This window comes from Otolemur garnettii, unplaced genomic scaffold, assembly GCF_000181295.1.
Source record: "Otolemur garnettii isolate 467f Iridium unplaced genomic scaffold, OtoGar3 scaffold00251, whole genome shotgun sequence".
Lineage (NCBI taxonomy): Eukaryota > Metazoa > Chordata > Mammalia > Primates > Galagidae > Otolemur > Otolemur garnettii.
The window spans coordinates 832,751-845,569 of NW_003852646.1; the positions used below are offsets into that span (position 1 = coordinate 832,751).

General features: G+C 45.7%; 1 protein-coding gene, 1 non-coding gene and 1 pseudogene across 2 annotated transcripts in view; all 3 read right to left on the reverse strand.

The window, feature by feature from the left end:
• The window catches only part of CSNK2A1 (casein kinase 2 alpha 1), a 67,862-nt gene extending 64,633 nt beyond the window's left edge, over nucleotides 1-3,229 (reverse strand). The window contains 1 exon segment of the mRNA XM_003802618.3: nucleotides 3,081-3,229. The gene's annotated coding sequence lies outside the window, so the exon portion shown is untranslated.
• Nucleotides 3,230-5,671: 2,442 nt separating this feature from the next.
• Nucleotides 5,672-6,937, reverse strand: LOC100956771 (annotated as a pseudogene).
• A 4,432-nt stretch (nucleotides 6,938-11,369) lies between these two features.
• On the reverse strand, nucleotides 11,370-11,504 carry LOC111722436. Its single transcript, XR_002771236.1, has one exon. It is a non-coding gene; the product is annotated as a small nucleolar RNA SNORA70 (small nucleolar RNA).
• Between the last annotated feature and the right edge of the window lie 1,315 nt (nucleotides 11,505-12,819).

Sequence of the window (12,819 nt, forward strand, 5' to 3'; positions counted from 1 at the left end):
TACCCAGGGGGACAGCTTGAGGCTCTGTCTCAAAAACTCAAAAAAAAAAAAAAAAAAAAAAACAAGTGGGCTTTGTAATAATTTCACAGGGGCTCACTCCATTAGACTCACTTTCACAAATAAATTAGGCATAGAAATCTTAGTTAAATATTCAAGAGAAATCACTTACAAATTCTACTTTCCATATAACCACAAGACACAATTCCGCTAAGCTTATTTGCCACTATGTAACAAACATCCTCTTTCTGCCAGTTTCAAATGACACAAACCTCATTTCTATTTGAGCCCTCACTAGCAGTCATTAACATCCACATTTCTACTAACAATCTGTTCTAGGCCTTTCCTATCGTGCTCCTCAAAATTCTTCTGGCCTCCACCCACTGCCACTTCCATTTTTAGGTAACAGTACCCCACTCCTGGTACCAAAATCTATACTAGTGTTCTATTGCTACCATAACAAATTACCACAAATGTAGCAGCTTAAAATAATACAAATTATCTCACAGTTTCTACAGGTGAGAAGTCGGGTGGACTTGGGAGGTCTTCTGCATAGAGCAGTGGTTCTCAACCTTCCTGATGCCATGGCCCTTTAATATAGTTCCTGTGGGTCATGACCCACAGGTTGAGAACCACTGGTTTAGAGTCTTACAGGCCAAAACTCAAGGTGTCTGCAAGGCTTGCCTTCTTTGCTGGAAACTCAGAAATAGTTCACTTTGAAGCTTATTCAGGTTGTTGGCCAAATTTGATTCCTTATGGTTGTGTAGGATTGAGATCCCCTTGTTGGCTATTAGTCAAACTGGTCTTTGGTACTAGAGGCTGTCCACATTCTTTCTTAGACTTTCCATGTAGCCCCCTCTAACAATGGCCAATACAGAACTTCTTGTACTTCAAAATCTGATTTCCCCTTCTGCCCATTTCTTTGATACCAGCTGGAGAAAGTTCTCTGCTGTTAAATACTCACTTAATTAGACTAGGTCCACCTAGAAAATCCAGGATAATTTTCCTATTTCAAGATTCTTAACCTTAATTATACTTGCAAAGTTCTTTTTGCCATGCAATTTATATGAGTATTAAGGTATGGACATCTTGGGGACAGAGAGGTATGTGATTCTGCCTACTATAAAGCTAATCCCTAAGGCTTTAAACTCACTTCCTAAACACCTCCCCCTTTTTTCAAGAAAGTATGTAAAGACACATATTCAGAGATAGAAACAATACTAAAAACAAAGACTCACCCTGGAAGAGTGCATAGGCAATAGAACTAAAAGCACCTTGTGGAAAAGTTGCCACCTATTTCATCTTCAAATATCAAGGCAATGCACCCACACCTCAGAAATGAACCCACGTTCCCCTTAAATGTGTACTTCTTTTTTTCCTCTGTATTTCACAAAAGAGAACATATTTAGGCATAGTTTTGATCTTCTTTTTAAAAGTTGCCCCATGGTGACCTAACTTTATGATCAATTGATAAATCAACCTGGGCGGTGCCCCCTATATGGGAGGTGATGGGTTCAAACCCAGCCCCGGCCAAACAGTGAAAAAGCAAAAAGATAAATCGGCCTAAATAAATTTCCAATCTTTCCATTCTTTCAAGTTGCACACCCTCTCCCAATAGCAAATGATAGCCAAGTGTTTCAAAGTCACAGGACAAACCCGTTTGTAAGACTACAAATGAACTTTTCAAAATGACATGGAAGAGAACTAGTATTGGTCCTGGACTTTCAGCTCCAGGCCTAACACACCAGTAAAACTAAATGACTTACAACAAAACACTGCAAAACTAAAAAAACAACACTCTGAAATCTTACCTACTTCTCAGATTCTTGACCATAAATTTTACCTACAATAGAGGAGCCCCAAATACACCAGCTACTCCCTTTACTAATAGTGCTAAATAAGATCTATTGAGCACTTATTACCTGCCAGGGACTATAGTTAAGTACATGACAAGAATTGTCTTATTTACTCTCCTCCATAAACTTATAAGCAAGGGAAATATCACCACCCCCACTTTACAGACAGGAAAACTGAGGCTTAAAGTTCAGACCACACAGCTAAGTAGCAGTGGCTGGGGTCTCTTGACACTAGAAAACCTAAACAGTCTGCTTTTTAACTACTGGCTTTTTACCATGATTTTTCTTGGAAAAATCTTTCATCCTAGTTTTCTTTTTATTTCCTCTCTTCATTCCCCATTCTCACAGGATTAAAATCAAGTCTTCCCAAATAACCTGCCATCTCCTTTCAGAAGTCTTTCCTCTGCACAAAACTAATAGCCAAGAAGCAACTTTTCCTGACCCTGACTTTGCTTCCCCAAAACAAACTACAGAAGCTCCACCCATCACCTGCCTACCCTAGAAATGTTCCAATATAAAAAATACACAACAAAAACCTAAATTTAAAAGTCCTACTCTTTCAAAAGGTCACCAACATATACTCTTAGTCAACCTTTCCTTTTACATACCTTTCCTCTTCTACCCAAGGTCCCATCTGGCCCTTACCTCCAACTCCACCGGTTGGGCCCGACTTCGTGGACCCCTCCCCCTTTCTCCCCAGTAACCCCGCCCCGGGTTCCCTCCACCTTGCACCCAGCCTGCAGGTGGGAAGCTGAACCCCGCCCAGAGAGACTCCTAGGAAGGCCCCTACCCCAGCTGCTCTACTTGGCGGGAGGATTCACCCCACTCTACCCAGCAGGCCCCACTCACTCTGCACCCACCCCTATTATCCCCTGCGGCCCCACCCCTCAAGCTAGCCCTTCCCCCTCCCCGGCGACCCCCCTCCTCCAAGTTGCCCCTAGTCCCCGCCCAGTCCACCCCTCTCCCCTGCTATAAGCTGGACTCCGACAGCCAGTTCCCACCCTCACATCAGCCTCTGTCCAACCTTCGCTCTCCGCTCTGGGGGAGGGTGGCCCCGGGCCTCCCCGATGGGCTGCAGGGGCCTCGGCTGGTGTATGGGGGGGGGGCAGGGGAAGAAGATGGGCCGCACGGGAGTCTGCTAGAAGCATGAGGGGCGGCCGCGCCCTGCTGCCCCATGTTGGGCCACCCCTAGCCCCCAGTGACCTCGCCCGGTAGCTCCCACCGTACCTGTGGTGGTAGCGGCAGCAGTAGCGGCCGCTCTCCCCTCTCCTCACACAGACAATATGGCGGCGGCGGAGGAGGAGACACACGGCTCGGCCGCCAGCCGCAGGGACCAGAGCGAGGCTGAAGCCTCCGCCGCCGGAAGCGGAAACCCCTTCTTACAAGGAGGCGGGGCGGAACAGCTTCCGACTCCGCCCCTGGCAGCACCTACCTGTGTGCGTCCATGCTGGGATATCCTATTGTATGCTGGGAGGTTTGGTTCCAGTCTAGGACGCAAGATGGAAGAGTTTTCAACGAAAAGCAGAATAATGAGACCTGCAATAATTAAGTACATTTTATTTCAGTACGCCTAAGAACGGACAAGAGAGAGGGAGAGCACGAACCTCCCACTAAGCGAACAATGGTTTGACCCAAGCTAAAATGGCGGTCCCTAGGATTCCCGCACCTCACGGGTCTGGCGAGTCCCACCAGCCTACAAGCTGGCTCCTCCTCCATGCGCGACCTGCGGAGCTGTAGAGCGGAGCTTTCTGGGAGCTGAAGTCTCTTGCTCAGACCTTTGGTCTAGGATTAGTGTTCCAGCAGCACTTTTTTTCTGCTTAAACTTAGAGTTCACAGTAAGTGAACGAAAATGGGACCCGGGAAGGTCATGGGGCAGCAGTCTGGGAAGTGATGATACTGGCCCTTAAGAGACTGAGGCACTGGTTTGGCGCCTGTAACTCAGCGGCTAGGGCGCCAGCCACATATCCTGGAGCTGGCAGGGTCGAATCCCACCCGGGCCTGCCAAACAACAATGACAACTATAACCAAAAATAGCCAAGCGTTGTGTTGGGCGCCTGTAGTCCTAGCTACTTGGGAGGCTGAAGCATGAGAATCTCTTAAGCCCAAAAGTTTGAGGTTGCTGTGAGCTGTGACAGCAGAGCACTCTACCAAGGGTGACACAGTGAGACTCTGACTTAAAAAAAAAAAAAGGACTGAAGCCCCATGTCTCCCTCCTACAGGAGTCCTACCTACCGCTGTTTTTCCAGAATGTAGTGTTTTCTCCCTGTGATCTGCACCCCCACCCAACCCGCCCCACTCTCCTTGTCATGGCTGCCTTTCCAAAATAGCCACAGGACACTTTCTCCCATGCAGACCTGACCATGGTCACCTCTTGGTCAAAAGTCATTCATGGCTCTCTCTTGCACATCAACAATGGTTCAAACCCTTTGCTTGACATTCAAGGCCCTTAATAATTTGTTCAAAATTCTCCGAGCCTCTTAATCTGCCACTTCCCTTTCAAATTCCTGATGCTTTCACCCACTAAAACTGCAAACAATTCATGGAATTTGGCTGTGTTGCCTCCTTCACAGGCGCTTCCTTTTTGTTTTTGTTTTTTTGAGATGGAGTCTTACTGTGTCGCCCTCAGTCGAGTGCAGTGGTGTCACAGCTCACAGTAACCTCGAACTCTTGGGCTTAAGCGATTCTCTTGCCTCAGCCTCCCGAGTAGCTGGGACTACAGGTGCTTGCCACAAAGCCTGGCTAAGACTTTTGTTAATGACACCTCATGGGCTGCATAACTTCTGTATGTCCATTGAACTAATTCAGGGGTCCTTTCTTCTGGGGATCTTCTCTCCTTTGAGCTCCCCTAAACCAGGCACCATCACTCAGCAGTCTTCCTCCTCTACCAAACTGCCGCCTCTACCGGACTGTGAGCCCCCAGTGGACAGGCCTAAATCTGATGATCACCCTATGCCCTACATGTTCTGCTTTAAAAGCTGGTGTATGTTAAGTGTTAGCCCCATCTCTGGTGGGGCAGAGGTGTGAGGATTGGAACAAGGGTGAGGAGGCTGGGTTATTTCTGTACCACCCATTATTCAGAGCTGCCTCAGAATAGCTACCTGTCTGATGGATGGCCTCTCCACCCTTTCCAGCCCTCATTTCACAGTTTGTCAGCAGACTGGCATCTCTGTTCCCAAAGAGGCACCTCCTCCCCTGTGAGATGGGGGCAGTGGTGGCTGCAGACATATAGGGATGTCCTCAGGGAGGTGGCTGTGATGTTTTCTGGGTGATAGGTCTGTAGTGTTTCATGATAACCCACAGCAGTTGTTCTCTGGGTGCCATCAAGCTGGTAATTCCCCCTCTCTGGGCCTCAATTTCCCCACCTGTGGACTGAGGAGCTTATACCCCATGATCTTAAGGTTTCTGTGAAGCCTGCTTCCAGGAAATGACTGGTCTTATACTCTTGGACCACGTCTTTCTGGCTCTCACATCTTCCTTTTGCCCAACTTTATTCATGCATGTTCGACTCATACCTATTGATCACTTGCTATGAGCCAGCCACTGTGATAGGTGCTAGGGATGTGTTGTAAACAAGAGAGATCTTCTAAAGTAAGAAACCAATAATGTACAGGTAAACAAATGAATGAACAAAGTAATTCTATTTTATTTTCAGTTTCCAAAGGCTTTACCACAGTGGTTCTCAACCTTTCTAATGCCGTGCTCCTTTAATATAGTTCAAAATAATGGTCAATACTATTGCTTCAAAGTCAGGGGAATGAAAATCTGTGTCCAGGAACATACCAAGCAGTGCTGAAAGGGACTGCTGCTTTATCTATCTCTTATTCATAGACCCAGTCATAACCATAGGACTTGTCAACCAATTCTTCAGGCTTAAACCATAGTCTGATTTCTTTTTCAGCATTTTTTTTTTTTTACTGAGTTGCTGCCATGAATGATGTTCCTGCTAACTTGAATGCCAAAGTCCCCATGAATGGTGCCTGGCTTAGAATCCATTGGATTGGTCTCCCTAAGCATTACTTGGCCTGTCTTCACCACATTCAGCCCCTCGCAGACTGTAGCCTCAACTAGTCCTGAGTTTATTTACTTTACCAGTTCAGTGAAGAATGAGTGGTCATTTAGGTCAATGTAGTGCTGCTTCAAGTGTTCCTCAGAGGCCCAAAGGAATTTCATGGCCATGAGGCAAAATCCTTTTTGCTTAAAGCCCTTGATGATCTTGTCCACCAGGCTGTGCTACACGCAGTCCAGCTTGATGGCAGTGAAGGTGCACTCGAGGTTGGCCCTGGTCTGGGAGATTGGCAGGGCATGGGGGCAGCTGTGCTGAGCTGTGCTGCCTAAATAAAGTTATTTGTCACCCTGTGTACAGTGCCCTGGTGTCATAGCTCACTACAACATCAAACTCTTTGGCTCAAATGACCCTCTTGCCTCAGCCTCCCAAGTAGCTGGGACTATAGGCATGTGCCACTCTGCCTGGCTAGTTTTCCTGTTTTTAGTAGAGATGGGGTCTCACTCTTGCTCAGCCTGGTCTTGAACTCCTGAGCTCAAGCAATCACCCAATTCTGTCTCCCAGAGTGCTGGGATTATAAGTGTGAGCCACCATGCCTGACCAACAAAATAATTTTGTATAGAAATAGTGCTGTGAAGGAAAGAGATAAGTAGCTGTGAAATACAGAACTTTAGCTTGAGTGGTTCAGAAGGTCCCTCTGAGAAGGGAACAGTAAGTACAAAGGTCTCAAAGTGGTAAAGAGCAGGGTAAGTTTGAAGAAGGAGACCATGGTGACTGAAGCGCTGTGAATTAAGGAGATGAAAGGTAGGAAATATGGCAGGAGAGGTGAGCAAAGCATTCACGCCGCCAGGGTGAGGAAGCTAGGTTTTCATATGCGTGGAGTGGGTATTTACCAGGGCTTTCTCACATATTTCTGATGCTCTCAACTCCCTTCCCCACCTCATCAGTTCCTCACTCTTTGGCCAGTTCTAGCCTCCATCCATGACCTGTTTCAGGGCTAAGCTAGACATACGTGTACAAATCTTTATACTCATGCAGGACACAGTTTGAACCCAACCCCTGCCATCTCCCAAGCCGGCATGGTACATAGTATAGGTCTCTGGTCTCAAGAGGCTTTCTGTCCCCCAGTGTTCACCTGGTTATGGGCTTAACACTTATCCTTAGCAATGCTCTTCTTAATGGCCCCCATCACAGCTCTCAGGCTCCTTTTCCTTCAAATAGCAGCAGCAGTAGAACAGTTAAGATGCTGAGAGTGCTTGCACTGTGCTGCACAATGAATATTCATCATCTCACCCAATCCTCACATCAACCTGCTGGGGTAGGAAACAAAAGTGTCCCATTGTACAGGTAAGAAAACTGAGGTACACAGGATCATAGGCCGTGCCCCAAGCAAGAAATGGGGCTTGCATCCAAACTGGGCCATTAGAGTCTTAATCACTGCTCTAAGAATGCAAAGGGATCAACTTTCTATTACTACTTAACAAATCACCCCCAAAACATAGTAGCTAAACATAGCAATCAGCCATTTGCTTCTGTTTGGACACATCTCAGCTGGGACAGCTCTTTACTGCTCCACATGGTCTTGCCTGAGCTTGCTCCCACATTTGCAGTCAGTTAGACCAGAAGGTGGCCAGTCCTATATGGCTTCATTCACATGTCTGGCAGTTGGCTGGGCTGATGGCTTAAGTTTCTTGGTTCTTCTTTAAGTGACTTCTTTAGTAAGCTGGCTTGGGCTTCCTCACATGATGGCTTCCAAAAGGAAAAGAACAAAGGCACCCAGATTTCTTTTTTTCTTTCCTTCTTTCTATCTTTCTTTCTTTTTCTTGAGATAGTCTCAGTCTTTTGCCCAGGCTAGAGTGCCATGGCATCAGCCCTACTCACAGCAACCTCAAACTCCTAGACTCAAGCTATCCTCCTCCCTTGCCTCCCAAGTAGCTGGGATTGCAGGTGCCCACCACAACAGCTGGCTAAATTTTTCTATTTCTAGAAGAGATGGGGTCTTGCTCTTATTTAGGCTGGTCTTGAACTCCTGAACTCAAGGGATACTCCAGTTTTGGTCTGTCAGAGTGCTAGAATTAAAGATGTGAGCCACCATGCTCAGCCAGAACAAAAGCAGCAAGGTGTCTTGAGACCTAGGCTCAGAAGTGCTATAGCATCACTTTCACTGCATTCTGTCGCTCAGCCAGTCACAAGGCCAGCTCAGAGTCAATGTGGCAATTCCATGTGGTCAAGAAAGAAAAAACAGAGCTCAGCACCTATAGCTCAGTGGCTAGGGCACCAACCACATACACCTGAGCAGGCGGGTTTGAATCTAGCCAGGGCCTGCCAAACAACAATGACAACTACAACCAAAAAATAGCCAGGTGTTGTGGCGGGCACCTGAAGTCCCAGCTACTTGGGAGGCTGAGGCGAGAGAATCGCTTAAGCCCAAGAGTTTGAGGTTGCTGTGAGCTGTGATGCTACAGCAACATAGTGAGACTCTGTCCTGAAGGAAAGGAAAGGAAAGGAAGAGAAAGGGAGGGGAAGGGAAGGGAGGGAAGAAAGAGAAAAAGTAAAAACCAAATAGAAAAAGACACTCCCTTAGCTTAAATACGAAAGTCATAACACAAAGAATCATGCACATAGGGATGGATGAAATTGCTATGGCCATCTTTGCAAACCTATCACATTCAGTAACCAAATGAACTGATTAAATTATAGCACAGTTAAGCATGGAGTTACAGCAATGAGAGCTAATGTTTTTGAGCACTTATATGTGTCAGACTCTGTGTATAGGATTAGTTCTATTAATTTATTTAATCTTCACAACAGCTCTGTGTCGCAGGTACATTTTTATCCCCATTTTAGAGATTAGCACACCAAGTCTCAGAGAAGTTAAACTAGTCCAAGGTCACACAGTCAGCAAGTTTATAAAGCCATTAAAAAGCATGAGGACAATATGTGTCATGTCCTGACTTGGAGTGTTGGCCCTGACATTCTGTTACATGATAAAAAGCAAGAGACAGAACAGTAATTTGGTTGGAATATAGTTAAAAAAGCACATTAAAAATGGGTAGATATTTACATTACATAGTTTTAGATAAATTCAGGAAGGACTTAACCACAAACTATTAATGGAGCTTATCTCTGAAGAGGAGGAGAAGGAACTTTGTTTTGAACATTTCTGTTTACATTGTCTTAATTGTTTTACAGTAACCAGGAATTTTTATTTCAATGCCCCATAAAGAAGAAAGTGTTTTCATTTTTATTTTATTATTATTATTACATTTTGAGATAGGGTCTTACTATGTCACCTTTAGTAGAGTGCTATGGCATCACAACTCACAGCAACCTCAAATGCTTGGGCTTAAGTGATTCTCTTGCCTCAGCCTCCCAAGTAGCTGGGACTGCAGGTGCCCGCCACAATGCCTGGCTATATTTTGGTTGCAGTTGTCATCGTTGTTTAGCAGGCCCAGGCCAGGCTCGAGCCTGCCAGCTTCGGTGTATGTGGCTGACGCCCTACACACTGTGCTGTCGGCACCAAGCCAAGAAAGTGTTTTTAAAATGTCCTCCGGAGGCCGAAATGGGTGGATTGCCTGAGGTCACAGGTTTGAAACCAGGCTGAGCCAGAGCCGGACCTCGGCTCTAAAAATAGCTGTGCGTTGTGGCAGCCTCCTGTAGTCCCAGCTACTTAAGAGGCTGAGACAAGAGAATTGCTTGAGCCCAAGAATTTGAGGTTGCTGTGAGCTGACGCCATGGCACTCTACCGAGGGAGACAAAGTGAGACTGTCTCAAATAAATAAATAAAATAAAATAAAATATCCTGCAACTTATCTTTTACCTCTGCCTTCTGTCTCACTCTGTTGCCCAGGCTTGAATGCCATGGTATCAGCCTACCTTACAGCAACCTCAAACTCCTGGGTTTAAGCAATCCTTCTGCTTCAGCCTCCTGAGTAGCTGGTCTACAGATGGCCACTATAATGCCCAGCTAATTTTTCTTTCTTCTTTTATTTTTTTTTTTTAGTTTTTGGCCGGGGGTGGGTTTGAACCCACCACATCCAGCATATGGGATCAGCACCCTACCCTTTTGAGCCATAGGCACCACCCAATTTTTCTATTTTTAATAGAGTCAGGGTCTCGCTCTTGCTCAGGTTGGTCTTAAACTCCTGAGCACAAGGGATCCTTCCACCTCAGCCTCCCAGAATGCTAGGATTACAGGCCTGAGCCACCACACCCAACCTGTCTTTTTCTATTTAATTTTTCTTTTTACTGCTTTTTTCTTTTCCGTTTTTGACACCACTCCAGCCCTTTCTCACGTCTGGGCTAAAGTTTCATGACTACCTTGGGGGCTCCTCCTCCCTCCCTCTGCAGCACATCCTAGGCACTGCCTCTGAGGACAGTTTACTAAACACTATGTTCCTTTCTTGCTTAAGAGTTTTCAGTGACATTGCATCCCCTGCACAGGAAGTCCAAACCCTTTGGCCTGGTGTACAGGGCAATTGTGAATGCAAACTTGATTGGATTCCAGCTGTGTTACTTACTAGCAGTATAAAGTTGAACAAGCTATTGGAGTCTCTGAACCTGAGTTTCCTCATCTAATACAAAATGAAAGAAAGGGGAAAAGAAGAGGATATAGCATTACATATCTTGTGGTAAATTAGGTTACCATTCAGTGATTATTCACTTTCTCCTTCTCTTGCCCATAGATATCAGGCTTGACCATATGATTTGCTTTGCCCAGTGGAATATAGATGACAGTGACATGTGCAAGTTCCAGCCTGAGCCTTAAGAAGTCTCTTGTGTTTTCTTTTTCTTTCTTTTCTTTTTTTTGGACAGGAAACGGGATTTATTATTGGTAGGTGCAAATAATAGACAACACAGTATAAGTCCTCATGAGTCCAGGGCTCTCCATTTGTCTAGGGGACCACAATTGGAGAGGTACTTGACCCTACAACTGTCTGAGACAAGCCACTTCTCCGCCACCATGTCTTGAAATTCAAAACCCCACTTCTTTTTTTTTTTTTGAGACAGAGCCTCAAGCTATCCCACTGGGTAGAGTGCCATGGCATCACAGCTCATAGCAACCTCCAACTCCTGGGCTCAAGCGAGGCTCCTGCCTCAGCCTCCCAAGTAGCTGGGACTACAGAGCGCCCGCCACAATGCCTGGCCATTTTTTTGGTTGCAGCCGTCATTGTTTGGCGGGCCCGGGCTGGGGATTTGAACCCGCCACCTTAGGTGTATGTGGCTGGCGCCTTAGCCACTTGAGCCACAGGCGCCAAGCTGAAAACCCCACTTCTTAGAGATGTGAATCTTCTGGGGGCCAGAGAACTTGAACTTGGTCCTGCATAAGGTCTCAATCATATACTTCTTGTTCCATAGTTTGGTGTGGATGGACATGAGAACTTGGCCAATGTGAACCCTGGCCAGAGTGCCCTGGGGCTTTCCAAAAGCACCATGAATACCTGTCTGGAGTCTCGACTGGGGACAGCACAGGTCTAATATAAGGTCTGACACATGAACATATATTTGGAAAGGAATGTCTCCAAGGTGTCTTAGAGCAACCCATACAAGCAACAGGCTGCATATACCACCAAGGAGACTGCTGTTTACAGCCACTGCACACCAGGTCCCCATGAGGAAAGGAGCATGGTTGGCTTCATTAGCTGCAGGTCATATTTTCAATTGTTCCCTACACTACCAGCAATTTCTATGTCTACCATATAGGGTGGGTTGTCATTGGTATACTACTTCTTTTGAAGAGAATCCCAATCAACGATGTTGTAGGCAAGCCTGAGATAATAGTTTTGTAGTTTTGCATTTTAGTGTTTAGTTTGTATTAAATTATTAAGTATAGTTTTTCATGAGTTCCATCTCTTTTGAATGACAGGAAGCTAAACAGGTAGGAAGAGATTACTCTGTCTCAATTAAGAAAGCATTAGCTTTCATTCAAACTCCCAGCATCAAACAGGGTGATCCCAGAATAATAAAAGTCATATGTAGCAAACTTGAACTGGAGCCAACCAGGCCCAGCAGAGCCCAGCCAAGATCAGCCAAACCTAAATGACTGCAGATAAGGTGTTTGATGTTTGCCTCTGCATGCCTCGGAGTTTTTTGTGGGAGTTGTTACACAACATTATTATAGTAATAGCTACCTAATATACCTACCTCATTGGGCTTTTGTTAGGATTAAATACAGTAAAGCCCTCAAAATAGGATAGCACATAGCAAGGGTGCAGTTTGAATTATTATAGGGGTTGCAACTGTGAGCAAAACAAAGTCCCTGTTCTCATCCATCTCATGTTTTGTGGAGAGTTGTATAAGGTGTCAGCAGTGACATTGCAAGGGAGAATACAGTAGGAAAGGGAGATTTTAAATGGGGTCATCAGTGCAGCTCCACTGGGAAGGCGGAAAAAACTTTTTTTTGAGACAGAGTCTCACTTTGTCGCCCTCAGTAGAGTGCTGTGGCATCATAGCTGGAAGGTGAAACTTAAGCAAATGCCTGGAAGAGGGGAGGCAAAGGGCCAGAGGGTACATGGGAGAAGATTGCTCTAAACAGAGGGGATTAGGATAGGCAAAGACAGTGAAGTGGGCTTGTGCCTGGTGGGTTTAAGGAATGGCCAGTAGATAAGGTGGCTGAGTGGAATAAGCATGGGAAGGCAATGTGTCAGAAATTTGCAAGGAGCTGGATCAGGCCCTGTAGGTTATTGTGAGGACTCCAGATTCTGCTCTGAGTGAGGTTGGGAGATAGAAGAGGGTTTTAAACTGAGGAAGGATTGAACCTCCTTTCCATTTTTACAGAATCTATCCAGCTGCAGAGTGTAGAATAAATGGAATGGGAATGAGGGCTGAAGCAGGGTGACCAGGGGAGAAGCCTCTGCCATAATCCAGACAAGACATGGTGATGGTTTGGACCAATGTTAGACTCTAGAGTTCTTTTGAAAGTAAAACCAAGAGGTTTTGCTAATAGATTTGGTATGGGATGTT